This window comes from Chaetodon auriga, chromosome 21 (genome assembly GCF_051107435.1).
Source record: "Chaetodon auriga isolate fChaAug3 chromosome 21, fChaAug3.hap1, whole genome shotgun sequence".
In the NCBI taxonomy this organism is placed as follows: domain Eukaryota; kingdom Metazoa; phylum Chordata; class Actinopteri; order Chaetodontiformes; family Chaetodontidae; genus Chaetodon; species Chaetodon auriga.
Window position 1 is genome coordinate 3,619,063 of NC_135094.1, and position 14,785 is coordinate 3,633,847.

General features: G+C 42.6%; 1 protein-coding gene across 2 annotated transcripts in view; it reads left to right on the forward strand.

Annotated features, from left to right (window-relative positions):
- LOC143339916 (cadherin-18) overlaps positions 1-14,785 on the forward strand; it is a 146,123-nt gene that overhangs the window by 67,412 nt on the left and 63,926 nt on the right. The window contains exon 1 of one of the 2 annotated variants that reach the window (XM_076761471.1): positions 1,208-1,410. The exons of the other annotated variant lie outside the window; for it this stretch is intronic. The gene's annotated coding sequence lies outside the window, so the exon portion shown is untranslated. Of the gene's footprint in view, positions 1-1,207; positions 1,411-14,785 lie in introns of those variants that run through there. 2 annotated transcript variants of the gene reach the window in all.

A 14,785-nucleotide genomic window follows, 5' to 3' on the forward strand; every position in this document is an offset into this window, starting at 1 on the left:
CCTCAGGAGGAATACAGACCACCCACCCAAAACCATGGATCGAGGGATGAACCGACTGATTATTTTGTTCCTCAAGTATGTTGCATCTGGGCCTCTTAAGGCATGTTGCTGAAGCACAAACATGCTTTCTATTTCACATCTGCACTACATGTTTAACCCCGTCAGTCCCAGCAGTCCCTCCCCTTGAAGCTTTCACGTGAATCGATTAGTTAATGTCTCGGTCAGTCAACATAATCTAATATCTCAGGTCCTTAAGAGCAAAATTAGCCCACACACTTGGTGACAACTTGGTTATATCCCCACGCGTTGTTCCGGAGATCTGTGCAAAGACTTCACTGAACAGATGCCCGTCTTATTTGTTTGATACTTACATTAACTATTCGCATCAGGGACGTTGATCATCAACCATTTCTTCAATCTGAAAAAGGGAAACTCTGAGAGACACTTTCAAAAGGCGGCTCGTGGAAGTGGGACAAAAACATCTTTTGGCATGGGAGCAAAAGGATTTTAAACATGTATTCCCAGTTTTGCTGCTAAAATGAGAAAGATCAGTGCAACGTTTAGTCTGCAGCTCCCGCAGTTCTGAGTGTCAACGTGATTTGCTGCCCAGATTTTGAGCAAGTCTGTCATGCTTTAAGAAGCAAACTAAATTAAAAGCAAAACAACTTCCTCACGTTGATACTGAGAGCATTCTTTTAGAGGAGAAAGTGTATTTCAACCAGAAAGTGGTACTATGATAATATTTACATAACTGATTGACCACGAGGTAACTTTAAATGTTGTTTCAAAGCCTGAAAAACATGCATAGATGCACAGATTTCTGCACTGTTATAGCTCTATATGGGACAGTCAGAGAAGGGAGGCTGAGGCTGGCACTGTGCGTGTGCGCGTGTGTGTAAGAAAATGAGATCGGGATAACGTATCGCTTCCTGATCACTATCTTATATAATCACGTGTTAACAGAGAAAGAGAGGAGCAGAGGGAGGAGAGGCAGATAATGGAGAGAGAGGCAGGGGAAGCACGAGGAGGCTGGTCCGAGCCTGATGGCCGTGGATTGATCGGAGAACCGACCAATCGGGCGCCTTCCTCGGCCCGAGCCGCTGCGGTAGCCGGGCAGGATTGGAGGATGCTTCGGAGGGGAGATGCGCACACAAGCGCCGGCTCGGCTCGCTCGTCCTGTCGCCCGCACACACACACATACATACTCACACACATACACACACTGAGGGGAAAGAGAGAGTATCGGCTCTCCGCAAACCGTGCAGACAAGCTCTGCCCTGGAGAGGATGACAGCGGCAGGGGGAGGAAATTGAAAGAGACGGAGGAAATTGAAATGAGGAGCAAACTCAAAGTCGTGAATCTTTTCCGCCTTTAATCAGCCGCCATGTGTTGTCAGGGCAGCGCACGCAGGTAAGACAGAAGTTTGCCCGGCTTTGCGCCGCTTTCTGCGTGAGTGTAAGTTTTGCATTGGGAGCCTACCTGTGCGCGTGACTGTCTGTGGCGCCCCCGCCTATAGGGTTTGCTGGTAAATAAATAGATGTGCGCGAGGGAGGGCATGTGCGCGAACTCCTTAGTGGTGACTTTGACCGTGTGCGCATTTGCTATGCGTCCCACTGAATTAAAGGGGGTGGGGGGGTCGAAAGAGTGCGCACTTTCTCTCAGTCATTTTTTTTTTTTTTTGCGGGAATGAGTGGACTTGGCTGTGGCGCGCCTCAGCCTTTCCTCCTGGGGTGTTGTTGCACGCAGCGCCTCGGTGTAGTTATGAATGATGGACAGGCTGCTGTAACAGAGTGGGAGTTGGAAGCTATCCGATCCGTGTGATGCGCGTGCCGCACCAGTGTGGCCAGACTGAAATTTACGCGCACTGCAGGAAACAGTCCACTCATTGACTGCAGCCTCTCTTTAAGTCGAGCTCGCTCGCCCCGCACCAGATCACATCTTTCTGTAGCGGGAGAGAGAGAAACAAAGCTAAAGACGCCTTTTGAGTGGATGCCTCAGTCATCTGAAATGCTTTGACAGTCGTGTGTGTGGAAAGATGCGTGAGCCAAGTGCCAGATGCTTAGCTGTCCCTGTTAATGTTGCATTGATTGGCTTCTGGTGAGCACAGGGAGAATTGTATGGCTGCCAGTCCTCAGCATTGCTTTTTTATTTTTTTTATTTTTATTTTTTGCAAGGTGATCACCTGTCTGATGTGTTTGCAAATGTTTAGATTTAAGTGTCATGTGAGGCAGCGGCATGTCGTTGGGCTCTAAAGTGTGGAAAAAAAGATGTGCATGATGTTTTAGCTGACTAGTTTAACGAATAGCTCTTCTATAGGAACCGTTTGGCTGCTCTGGGATCTCACACTGATGCAGACAACATGCAAATGTTATGTATGATAGGAAAATCTGTAAAGGGAGGGAAGGTTTGATGATTTTTTTCTCTAATTGGTGCCTTGGAACATTTGAAGCAGTTCCTATTCCAGTGGTTTGCAGCCACGGTCTTATGTAGCCACATGAACCCAACGAGAGCTAAAACAAATAATTATTTTCTTTATCAGTTAATCTGTTGATTATTTTAATTGCTTATTGATAATTGCTTGGTCTATAAAGTGTCAAAAATGAGAAAAACATGTCCATCACAGTGTTTCAGAATCTATTTACAGTAATATAAACAGTAGAAAATCAGCAAATCTTCACATTTGAGAATCTTTATCCAACAAATGTTTGGCCTTTTTGCTTGACAAACACCTCAAATGATTAATCAGTCATCAAAATCATTGACTTGTTTCAGCACTAGACCAAGCATGAGGAATGTGGTGATTTTGCACACACTGTGTAACATGCATCACAGACTCTTGCGAGCATGCCCCGAAGGCATCAGCCTCAGAAGACCCCCTGCTGACATCCATCCATCCATCACGTCAATCTTGTTTTTCCGTGGTAATTTATTCCCATGTATAAGTCGTTATCACTCACTTTCCCACATTTGAAGTGTGTAACATTGGAGGATGTAACAGCAAACCCAAACTCTCAATTAACCACCACAACTAAAGCATCAGCAGAGGTGAGCCATGTTGAGTTTAAGGCCACAATGCATATATGTTAGCTTAAAAGCACCTCCATGGGTGGTTGTAGCAAAATAAGGCAGCTAACTATGGTCCAAGGAAACCTAATAGTTGTTTGGATTTCAGATGTACTGGTGATGAAATTGCTCAGTGTTATTTGGCCACTGGAACAGTCTGGGATGGCATGCAAAGATAGGAAAAACAGCCCACCAGCTGCACAGGTTCAGAGGAGCAGGAATAGATGAACACTCAGCTGGGGCTGCAAGTAATGAATCTTTTCATTCGTAAGTTATCTGATTTTGATAATCAGAAAAGCTAATAACAAGTTAGCCAAGCCAAAAGAGAGGCCTTGAAATTACTTAGTCAGTCTTACCAAAACAGAAAAAAATATTAAATGTATTAAACTGAGCACACAGCTGGTAAATGTTGCTTGATAAATGGCTTAAATGTTAAATTAGAAGTTGATATTGATTTTTTTTTTTTACTTAATGATCGCAGCTCTACAGTCAGCACCTCCAAGCATTCACGAGAACAAATGATCATTTAACCTATGGGAAATTTGGATTTCCAGCTCCTTCTCGCAACAGTGACTCGTAGATGGAGTATCCCACGACACACAGGTCAGCACCTGCCTGAAGGCGAAGCAACGAGAACTGAAAATGTTGTGAAAGGACAAAGGTGGCCTCACTACCCTTATTAGACGCTCTTTGTTGATATAATAGTTTGTTTGTCCAGCCTGTGGATGTTCCTTTGTTTGAAAAGGGCACTGAGCTAATTACACCATTGTTAATCTCACTGAAGGCGGCGACCGTGTGTTGTAATGTTTGGTTTACTCGCAGACTTCAGAGTTTGAGTGACCACACTGTGCGCGGGTGTCGACGTCACGATGGCTGCATTAAGGCCGATCTGTACACGTCAGTCACTGGATTCCCTGATTTGACACTAGCTTCACAAACCCTACCCTGAAGTGTTGTGTCAGCTCAAGTGCGAACAATTGTGCAATTATCAGTAATTCATTACGGTGGGCCTGCTGCAGAGCCGACATCCTAAACTGTGTGCGCTGGGGCGACACCGTAAATTATTTGTCAAGCTGAGTATAATTGTAGATCCCACATTAACAGTCATTGTAAAAACTTTTCGATTTTGTCGCTTACCACTACTGTTTGCATTCTAAAAGGCCAATTTTGGACTGAAAAGTTTGCTGACTTGGTCATCAAGGCTTAAAATGGACACACGGGTTCATTTTAGCATGAACAGGCATTCATTATACACATGGAGACCAGGTTAGTCATCAGAAGGCAGTACTGCTGTGCCTGTGATGCAGTTGTGTAGTGTCTTCTGTGGCGAGCTAGCTCGCTGTAGGCTTGGCAGCTAACAGAAAGCCTCTGTTGCAAACTAGAGGTGCGGAGTTTAAAGACATGGGTGTTAAGCAGTCAGGGAGCCTGGGAATTGTAGAACCCAGTGCTTTTGGAGCTAGACTCATACAAAGGATTAAATGTTAGAGCATCATGGAAGTGGAATACTAAGTACATGTGACGTTTTCTCTAAATTGTGCCAAATGAATCTTAAAAGCAAGCAAGATGCATCATGAAGTAATGGTTCATGTGGAAATGTTCACCACAGTTGTCTACAGTGTGATGGCCGCCATTGTGCTTTCAATCATATCACTAGCAGGCCAGACAGGAAAAAGAACAGTGGATTATTGTTCCAACGGCACATTCAAAGGGCCATTCAAAAGATGAATCATGCTTTCCTCCGAACATTAACAGTCTCTTCACAGATAGCAAACTGAAAGTGGTCATTCACTGTCTCTGTCTGCCAACCAAGACTGACAGTGTCGGGGTTTTCTGCAAGTAAGGATCATAGCTCTGAAAAGGGAAGTGTTGATCAGTCCTGTCAGTGATGCCATCTTCTAAATCCAGGAATGTGACAAGCTAAAATAATCCCCTGCTTCTAATGCTGCGCTCTGATCTTATTGTGTCGTTTACAAAGATAAATGATGGATGAATTTTGTCATTAAATTTCCTAGCAGACATTCTAACCCGATGGGGATGTATACGCACACGCTGACTATCAAACATGCAGGAAATGTTGTATTTTAAATGTCTGGCAGCAGCTGTTGTTGGGAAAAAAATACTGATAGCTAGCATGATTGAAGGGAAGACAGAGCCCCACCTTTTGCAGAAAGTAGAGGGACACCCTGACTGCTATACTGACAAAATCGTGTCCAAAATGATCCAAAATTAACCACCTTTGCAACAACATCTGACCATATTATCTGCTGATGGTTCAAAGTACAGTGAGACAGCTTCACAGACTTGATACTGTGTAGCTGCCAGCGTTAATGAGACACTGAATTATGTATTATTCACCAGTTGCATCTTGGAATTAAAACATTTGTCTCCCATACAGCATCTCTCTGGGAATAACATGAATTGATAAGAAATGCTGCATCTTGCCATTTAAGATTTAAAACATTCAATGTTATTGACATTCAAGTCCAATTTCCCGCCATTACTTATGATACTCTTCTGCATGAACCCTTTATTTGTTCCACATGCCTGGCGGCCAGTTTATCTGATTCCAATAAGGATTACAGTGTTTTGATTGAAGCTACCTACATTGATCATGCTGTGGCAGACCCCTACCTGCTAGCTGCTGTTGTCTGTTAACCAAATATCAATAAAGTGCACTTGACGCCATCATATTTATCCAAAAAGAAGTTATCGACAGATGTTCTGGTTGTGTCTTTCAATGGGGACGTTTCTTTCATGGGTCAAATTCCGTCTAAATATCAAATCATTCAATACGTTTTTCTTTGCCCTTTTCTGCTGCAGAGCCTTGTGGGAATTTGCATGGGTGCCATTCAGTCTCATCAGGATTAAAGCCCACACTGGCAAAACAAAAGAAAAGGGTTTTAAATGCATAAGGTGATGAGCCTCTTTATGAAAGCATTACAGTGTAAAATTGAGAACTAAAAGTGGGAGCTTTGATCGTAGGACCGCTGTCAGCAGACCACATGGTTCAGGAGCCTTAAATAGGCAGCCAGACAGACAACAATGGCCAATCAGGAGACTGTGGTAAGAGGTGGAAGGTGTTTTCCATTAAGTCATCGGCTCGGTAGGTGTGGTCAGAGGACCTGCTTGGTAATCACTCAGAAAATGAGAACACCTTGGAGGCTTTTGCCTTCATTCAACTAAAGAGAGGTTTTTTTTTTTCTGATTGAAAACCACCACACTGGGCTCATCGTCACCATTAGGAAGAGAAAATATCAAATCCTGCACTCTCAACTGGCCTTTGTTGTCACCAAGCATTTCCCTTTTTTTGATTTAGGCTTTCATTTCTTACAGTGGGACACAGAGCCGTCTGCATCACGCTGACGTTATTGCACTCTGGGTTGCTTCAGTATGGGTGAAAGCAGCATTAGAATGATTCATCTCCTGCTCTCACTGTCAGTGACGAATGGGCAGCAGAGCATTTCTTTAAAGAACACTCAGCACTATAAGAGGAAGTTTAAGTTCGCTTGTGACAGAGCATTTTTATAAGGCTGTGGCATCAGAGAACACAGTAAACAACTAAGTTCATCCTAATTGGCTTAAAGTAATGAATGAATGTCTGTAGTCTGTCTAAAACCGGGAAAGTTTTGAGTTTTCCTTTTATTTTAATGGATCATAAGCTTACTATTTTTAGGGGCTTTTTCTTGAAAGTATTGGATTTGTGTGTTCTTTCAAGATTTGAGTAATAGATTTCTCAAAATATATCATCCATGCTAAGTGGATGCTGGGGGAAAAAAATCAATTTGTGCTCTCAAGAACTTTCAGAAGAGGGCAGTCGCAATTTTCCAATGGAATCAAAACAGCTAATGTCACGATGTCACACACGTCAAATCTGCAGCACATAGCTTTTTAAGCTGTTCTGTCGCTACACGGAGGACAGGCTTTGAGTTGGGTCGGATTTAGCATAGCGTGGCACACGTGAATTACAAATAATATCGACACTAATACAAAAAAAACACCAAATTAACAGCTTAAATCGTTTCTGACAGGATGTGTGATTCTAAAAAGAACCGAAGCTTCAAAGTGTGATGTAGCAGAAAGAAAAGTGAGTGATACAAAAGAGGAAAAAATACAGCTGCGTTGGGATGGAGATAAAAATATTCTCTGTCTGCATATTTGTTCACTGTTTTATGGGAAGAATGTCTTTGCAAATTGTGAAAACAGAGCCATTTGATTGCCAATATGCTGCATGAATAGTTAATGTACTATTAAGGGGGTTTGGTTTCCATCTCACATTTGAGAATGTTTGCTCAGAGACTTTCCCTTTTTTAAATAGCTCTTAAGGATGAACTGTCATTATGTAATCGCTGTGCGTTTCTGCCTGAAATCCTGGGGGCTGCCTCCGAGTATTTTATTTTGTTCTCTGCTCAAAAGCATGGGGCGGTGGTGGGGGGGGGGGTGTTGGGTTGCCTTTTGGTCACATTGAGGTTTCAGCTTCTTCAAGGGAAAGCCTGTGTTTTATTCACCTGGGCATATCCTTTATCATACCTATTCCCCTCTAGATTTACACTCTAAGCTTTAGGCATTTCACTAACGCTTTAACACTCAATAATGTACGCAGAATAAACTGGTAGACATTCCTGCTCGGGAGAGTTCGGCAGAATGTGAGCGACGATGGGCAATATTGAGGTGAAACTTGAGTTGACGACATATTTTACTCCTTCAGTGATGAGAGCCGTTACATTTACTACCTGAAAATACTGCTGGGGCTCCGATGTGGACTCTAACTCAAAAGTCTTGTAGTATCCTGACAGAGAGGGAAGGTGAGTCACGTCAGCTAGTTGTCGGTGTCACAGTGCAAAGAGAAGCCCTGATGTGTGGTGCTGATAAAACATTAGTGTGCTGTGCGCCTGTCAGACCTACTCACCCTTCACGTGCAACGCCAGGACGTGGAAATGTGAGAGAGATGTTAATTGGACCATGCCAGTGCTTTATGGGAGTGAGAGGGAAGGAGGGTGGGGGGGGGAGATGGACAGAGCGTCCCTACTGATTCACAGATCTGAGGTGGACGAGAGGCGAGCCGCGGGGGACTGTCCACTGGAGTTAAGACGACAACTGGAATTTTAATGCAGCTTGAATACCTCTGCAAAAGGTTGAATTCAGTGCTGCGTTTCATAAACAAGCTAAACTAAATATATTCCTCAAGTCTAAATTCTATTTAAATATCCCATCTAGAGGGCGTATGTATATTTAGAGAGTGTGTATGAACAGGCAGACAAACAAGAATGGAGTAAACATGCATTTTTACCTTTTTTTTTTGCCGTTTTCCAGCTTTAGATGAGAACATGTATTTTTTTTTTGCTTCTGTTTTGACACATTTACTCTATAATTTTGAAATAATAGAGAATATTGCTTAATTCACACTGTCAGTCACCACTGGCTGCGCTCCACCGCGACCATTGCTGTTAATGCTCCAGCTGAGTTGTGTGGTGTGTAAGCAGATTTCCTTAGAACAGTCTCCAGAACTGTGATTGAACCATTCACTTTGCAGCAGCATCTGCCTGCTTCCTCGCCCCAAGGACTGTGCTTGTGAGCTAGTGCACTGTTGCCAAACTGTCAGAGCATGTGCCAAAGTGTCAAACAGCTCTCCATGTATTGAAATGAATCTCTGCGCCTAAACAAGTTGACCACCCTGTGCCAGGAGCCTAATTTCAAGCTTGACATCTAAGCTAATACCAGAGCTAGTGTCTGTTTAAGCTCATGAGTCTGCTCAATCTCGCTCTTACATGGCGACTGTGTCGTAGTTTTTGCACCAGCAGAGAAAACATCACACCAAGTGATCCACATTTCCACATTAAAAGGCAACTTCACACCCTGATGGAGCTTAAGCAGGACTCCTTCACATGTTCCAAAACTGCTTTCACAACTAGATCTCATTGCAATTTACAGCTCAAGCACATAAATGAGCGTAGATTACCATTTAAATGTTGTATGTTGCCAAAACTGGAGTAAACATGTTGTTGCTTTGTAGTTTCGGGGCCTGGATTGCTATGCAACACCTCAGTCCAGAATCAGAATGAAGTGATTGATTGGTCCATGAACAGAACATTTATTTTGATAATGTATGAATTATTATTTTTTTTTTTTTTTGCAATTTTTAAGCAAAATAAAATTTGCTAGTTCCAGCTTCTCTGATGTGAACTCTGTTTTTCTTAGTCTTTTATGTCAGTGGGATTTTGTCTGTTCGACAAAGCAACATTTGAAGACATCAACATGTATCAAGAAAATAATCTATAGATCAAGCAATAATGGAGACAGATGATGGTTGCAGCCCTTATCTGGAGAGCAACATAACTGAAATTTCCATGGAAAAGCAAACTGTTGTCACAACAAACGCTGCAGACCAGGAAACACGATTCAGTAAAAAAGCGACTCATCATTAATACACCAATTAAAAAAGTGGATATGAGGTCAATGCACAGGCGCAAAAAATGGAGCGTATCTTTTAAATCTCCCAAATCAATCTGAGAGTAAGACAGCGGAAGCAAAAAGCCTCAGAGGGACAACAAAAACAAGAACAAACTGCGTCAGAATAAAGGAAACCCCAGCGGTGATTTAGAGAAGGAGGAAATATCGAGAATCATAATTTTCAAGTGAGAGAGCGATTCTCATTTTGCCCGGAAATGTGCTCTTTTAATTGATTATTTTCTTTGTTTTTCACTATGCCGCAGTAGTTTTAGCTCTTAACAGCATTTGCAATGATGTGAAAAGGAAAAAAAAAAAAACTGCCAGCACGAAAACAGTATTGTCCCCACAGTCGGCCCACACAGCATACTGCACACTTCCCCGTCACTGTTCCTCCCTACCTCTGTCTCTGCGGTCTACATCACCAGCTTATTCTTTATTTGGACGGTGAGGTGGCATATTTGTCTGTTGCTGCTCCTAACACCTCCCCACGAGTCTCTGTGGGCACTTGAAAAGCAGTGTGGCGAGCATCTGCGAAACCCCCAAATCTCTCGCACTTCATCCTCTCATGAGGGAATCTACCTGGCAGCGAGAAAGCAAGCTTATCTGTGTATGAAATGCTAATGTGAATAGCCTCAGCCCTACTTTGTGGATGAGAGCACAGAGGCCCTCTCCTTGTTGTAAAACCCACCTGCTCTGTGTGTTTTAGCATGTGTGAAACAGTGAAGCCTGCCAAACTCCAGTGGCCTCAACCTGAATTTAGACTTGAAGAGAACCAAGTGCTGTAGGTGATATGAATATATTTCCATCCTGAACCTTCCTCGTGTCTTTTCCTCTTGTTCTATTTGGCAGAGGAAGGCTTAAATCCCACAAGCATTACAAGCCCATCCAAGAAATGCTGAAATGATTCACGATCAACTCATTGATTAGTCTGACAGAAAATCGAGCCATTATTTTTTTTTTACAACTGATTAACCATTCAAGTCATTTTTCAAGCCGGGGTGCCAGTGATTGGCTGTTTCCAGCTTTTTTTAAATTTGAGGATTTGCCGCTCTCCCTGTTTCATATCACTGGAAACTGAATGAATGTTCTCACTGTGAAATGTTTTGCCAACAAAGTCTCACCCAAACCAGCTGTGTGTACCCTTGAGGTCGAGTGAACATGGATCCATTTCCCCATGAAACAATGTGTTTTTTGAAAAATTGGCTGGAATTTTGCATAAAACTTTCACTTAATATTATCTGTAGTGCTATACTGGGTCAAAAACTCCACTGGAGCCATTTAGGTGTTGGACTTTTGGGCAAAACAAACAGTTTGAAGTGGAGCCATAATTCAACTTTATGCTTGATTGAATTCCAGCATTTCATCCAGTTAATGACTCTGCAGAAATCTGTCATTAATAACAAAACTCGTTATTTCAGTTTTACACATACAAAGAGTTAGTCCTCATGCGATGAATACAAGTGGAAGAGTTCATGCTTTGAACATTAGTTTAATGACTTTTTGTGTGATTTTGTGTGAATGTTTCATCGGATAATGGCACTGATAAGAGAAAATGGCCTTATAAATATAGCTGAAATCAAAGTCAAAGCCTCGCAGCCCTAAATGGAGAAAGGCTGATGGCTATTTTTATTTTTTGATTAGCCAAAGTGTCACTGATCTCAGCCTCTTAAATGTGAGGATTTAGGAATTAACATCATTTTATACCACTGTAAACGACACAGAATATCTGTGGGCTTTTGAATGTTCATCAGATAAAACAAGCAGTTTGAATGCTCATTAAAAGTGTTTCCATTTTCTACCTTTATAAGCCAGATTAATCAATAAATAATGATTAATCGTGAGTTGGAGCCCAACATCCAAGCATTTGCCAGACTCCTGTGCCTTATGGGCCTGATGCTGATGGCTCTCACTGCAGCCGCTCCCGCACCACATCCAGACAGGGGATGTTTTGTGGGAGCGGCTGCAGTGAGAGTGGAGAGAGATGATGATGATGCAAGTTGAGAAACTGTTTTTTCCTGCAGTGGCCAGCAGATGGGTCCTGTCTGCTCCATCCTGGCACTCCCGCTGTATGATTAGAGCTCAAGAATCCAGCCATTAAACACACAGCAGATGGGACATTTTCCATCTTCCACCCAGCTCTCATTAAGCAGCCAAAAAACATATAGTGGGGTTGACGAGTGCAGGCATGTTTTCTAATTTGACAGTGAGAAAGGAAAACGGGCAAGTACTCCTCCTTCACAGATATAATTGAGGCTGTTTAACTTGGCGTGTAAATACAAGGACATGAAGCCATCAGAGGCTTCCTGCTCTCATCTCGGCAACCTTTTGCCTTGTTTGAGGAGCGGTGAATTTTGGGTTTGAGGTAATCAAAGCTGAGGGTTAGGACAGATGGCGTTTCGAGGGTAGTGTACTGGAAGGACAAGTCACTGTTGACTTTGGGAGACATTGTGGGAGGGGATGACTGACACACCATCCTGCCCACAAGACTCAGTGGGAGTCATTACTGCAATGGACCTAATTACCTTCAGGCTTAATCTGTGTTTAAAAACCTGCTGCTTATTGCTTTTAATTACCCACCAGTGTTGGAAAAAGATTGAAATGCAAGGTTAGACCATTTGTTTGAAGTGTATCTGCATTTGTGTGTGCAAGAGAGGGAGAAAATAGATGCAGGGATTGTTACAATATGTCATATTTTCAAGCTTCAGATGTCTAATTGTAGCTTCAGTGTAGATCTGTATTTCCTGGACTGTTTACACTGAGGGCCTTAGCTGTCGTCAGACTCTCCAGCAAAGTGTGTTTGACAGCAGCGTATTTTCCTTCTGTTTTTACAGCGCTTACACCTTCATTTAAAATGTTACTCAGACAGCTGTACTGTCTGTAGCATGAAAGCTAAACTGCTCTCCCCCTCATCACTATAGGCAAGAAGACAGAGGGTTGATTCCCAGATCTTCAGATCTTGCTTTGACAAGAAGACGGGTCGAGGGAAGTGTTACCTATCGAGCCGGGTCATGATTATTAGATGATCTTGAGGTTGTTTTCTGCCGACCATCCTTGGATTATGTAATGTGATCAAAGTCTTGTATTCTTGCAGGTATTGGAGTATGTGCTGAAGTTAACTTGGAGAAAGAAATATCAATCATTGGCTTCTGGGAAGGTGTTGAAATTGATGTCAAATGTTTGTGAATTTTAACTAAAAGCAGGTGTCAAGCAGTCGTGGGTGGGACGTGAGATTTATGAAGATGTGTGCAATTAATCTTGAGCTTGGGGAGGCTGAGGGTTGTGGATGAAAACGTGAGGTTGCTGGTCTGAATCTCAGGACATATTTAAGGCTCACCGACCACTCTCAAGGGGAGCGAGGCATTAACCGCTGCTCCACGGGAGAATTTCCAGCACAGCTAACATTTCTGAATGCTGTTTTTATGGGGCTGTGTGGATACACCTTCATCACGAAGGAGAGGGTGAGAGGTAGTCTGCAAGAAAACAAAAACAAAAAACAGAATAATATAAAAGAAAATCGCCGTATTATTAAATCATATATCTCACATTCCCAAAGCTAAACCGAAGTGAGGAAGGGCCACAAGCTCAGACAGTTTCAGTAGAAAAACGAACCACTAAAACAATTCATTCAGCCACAATTCCCTTTGTGTTTTCTAGTAAGATGGCATTGTGGAAATACTACAGTGTGCCTGGCTAAACCCCTGAAACGCCGGTACCTCTCTCCAACCTATTCATCTCCTCCAATTTCGTGGAACCTCCGGGGTGTGCCGCACATTCAGAGGATTGCCCCGCTTGTGAAGCTGATCAGACTAATCTGCTTCCTCTCACAAACAATGAGCTGGGTCAAATCATCCAATAGACTCCAGACCAGAGGCGCTTATTTTTAGAACTGGTGCAGATCAATCGAATGCATTTTTGCAGGTTTATGAGACAAATCAAAGAAAAGGAGTTTTTATAAAACTGCTTCAAATGTAAAACTACGTACGGTCTAAATGTTTGTAGAAATGCTGTGCTGTCAGATTTGGAGCTGGATGAACTGGAACATCTTCAGGCAGATATTGACAGCAGGTTAGAATGAACTTTCTCTGACACTGGATGCTGGGGGAGAGGCAACAGGACATCGCTTAGGAACAGGAGACCACGGTTGGCTGGCAAGGGACCAAAATGCATTTATCAAAACAAACCCAAAGTCATTGTTTAGGTCAATGCCGCAAAGCTTTTACACAGAAACAAATACAGGGTTTAAACAAAAGAATGGAAGAAAAATACAAAAACACGTTTGTGCTTCTGAAGATTTTTTGTGTCCAAAAATGACTCCTTTAGGACTAGTAATGCACCTTAGCATCTGAGACTCCACTGCAGCTCATAAAACACAGCTGTAACAGATATTTCAACGTCTGATTGAACAAATATACATCTAAGTATTGCCTCTATATTTTGATATGATGTACATTTTGATGTAGGAAGATTTCTCTAAAATCTATGGAGTTAAACACCTGAACATTTTGCAGCATTGCCTGTGATAGGAGACGTGTTCATATTTATATTCCATCCATTCTTACTGGCATAGTGTCCTTTACGTTCAGTGAAACCAGGCTCTGCTGTCTTTTTCTGTTCTGTATTAAACCATATATTTGTAAAACAAAGTGCCAGAAGAAATACAAACTTGTAATGGTTTTAGACAAGATGTTAGAAAACATATTGCATCTATTGGTGCAGAATATGTCTTAAAGCTTGACTTTCATTTAAGCATCCAGTACAACAGGTTCACGGAGAGCACCTTCTGACTCAGCAGAAACAACAGAGAAGAAAAATAAATCCACGCTCGGGCCTCAGGAACATTTCACAGCAGCGTTGCAGTCTGATTTAGCAAAAAACACGGTGCTGTGTCACTAATTTTCTCCTCTGCTGTTTGTGTCTTTCTGTACTTACTTTAAGCCTCTTGTTTATTTACCTCAGCTCGGTGAAACATCGCCTGAGACTACAGGCAACAAACAGACCCTGTAAATGGGGGGAAAATGTTTTGTATTTGCTCCTTTCAGGTGAGGTGAAAAGTCAAGAGTCTCTTTGGCTGCGGTTGTCTCCCTCTGACTGGCCCTCTTTGTTCTGAAGATAGAACATTGGTTCAGTGATATGTGTTTTGACCCGCCCTAGTCTTCTGCTGTCTGGTGTTTGACATCGGCAGAAAGCTGATGCTGTGAAATCGAATGCAGTGGGTGAGCTCTCAGCGGGAGCCCAAAACATTAGCTATTAGCGGAAGGCGACAGGAGCCTGTTCT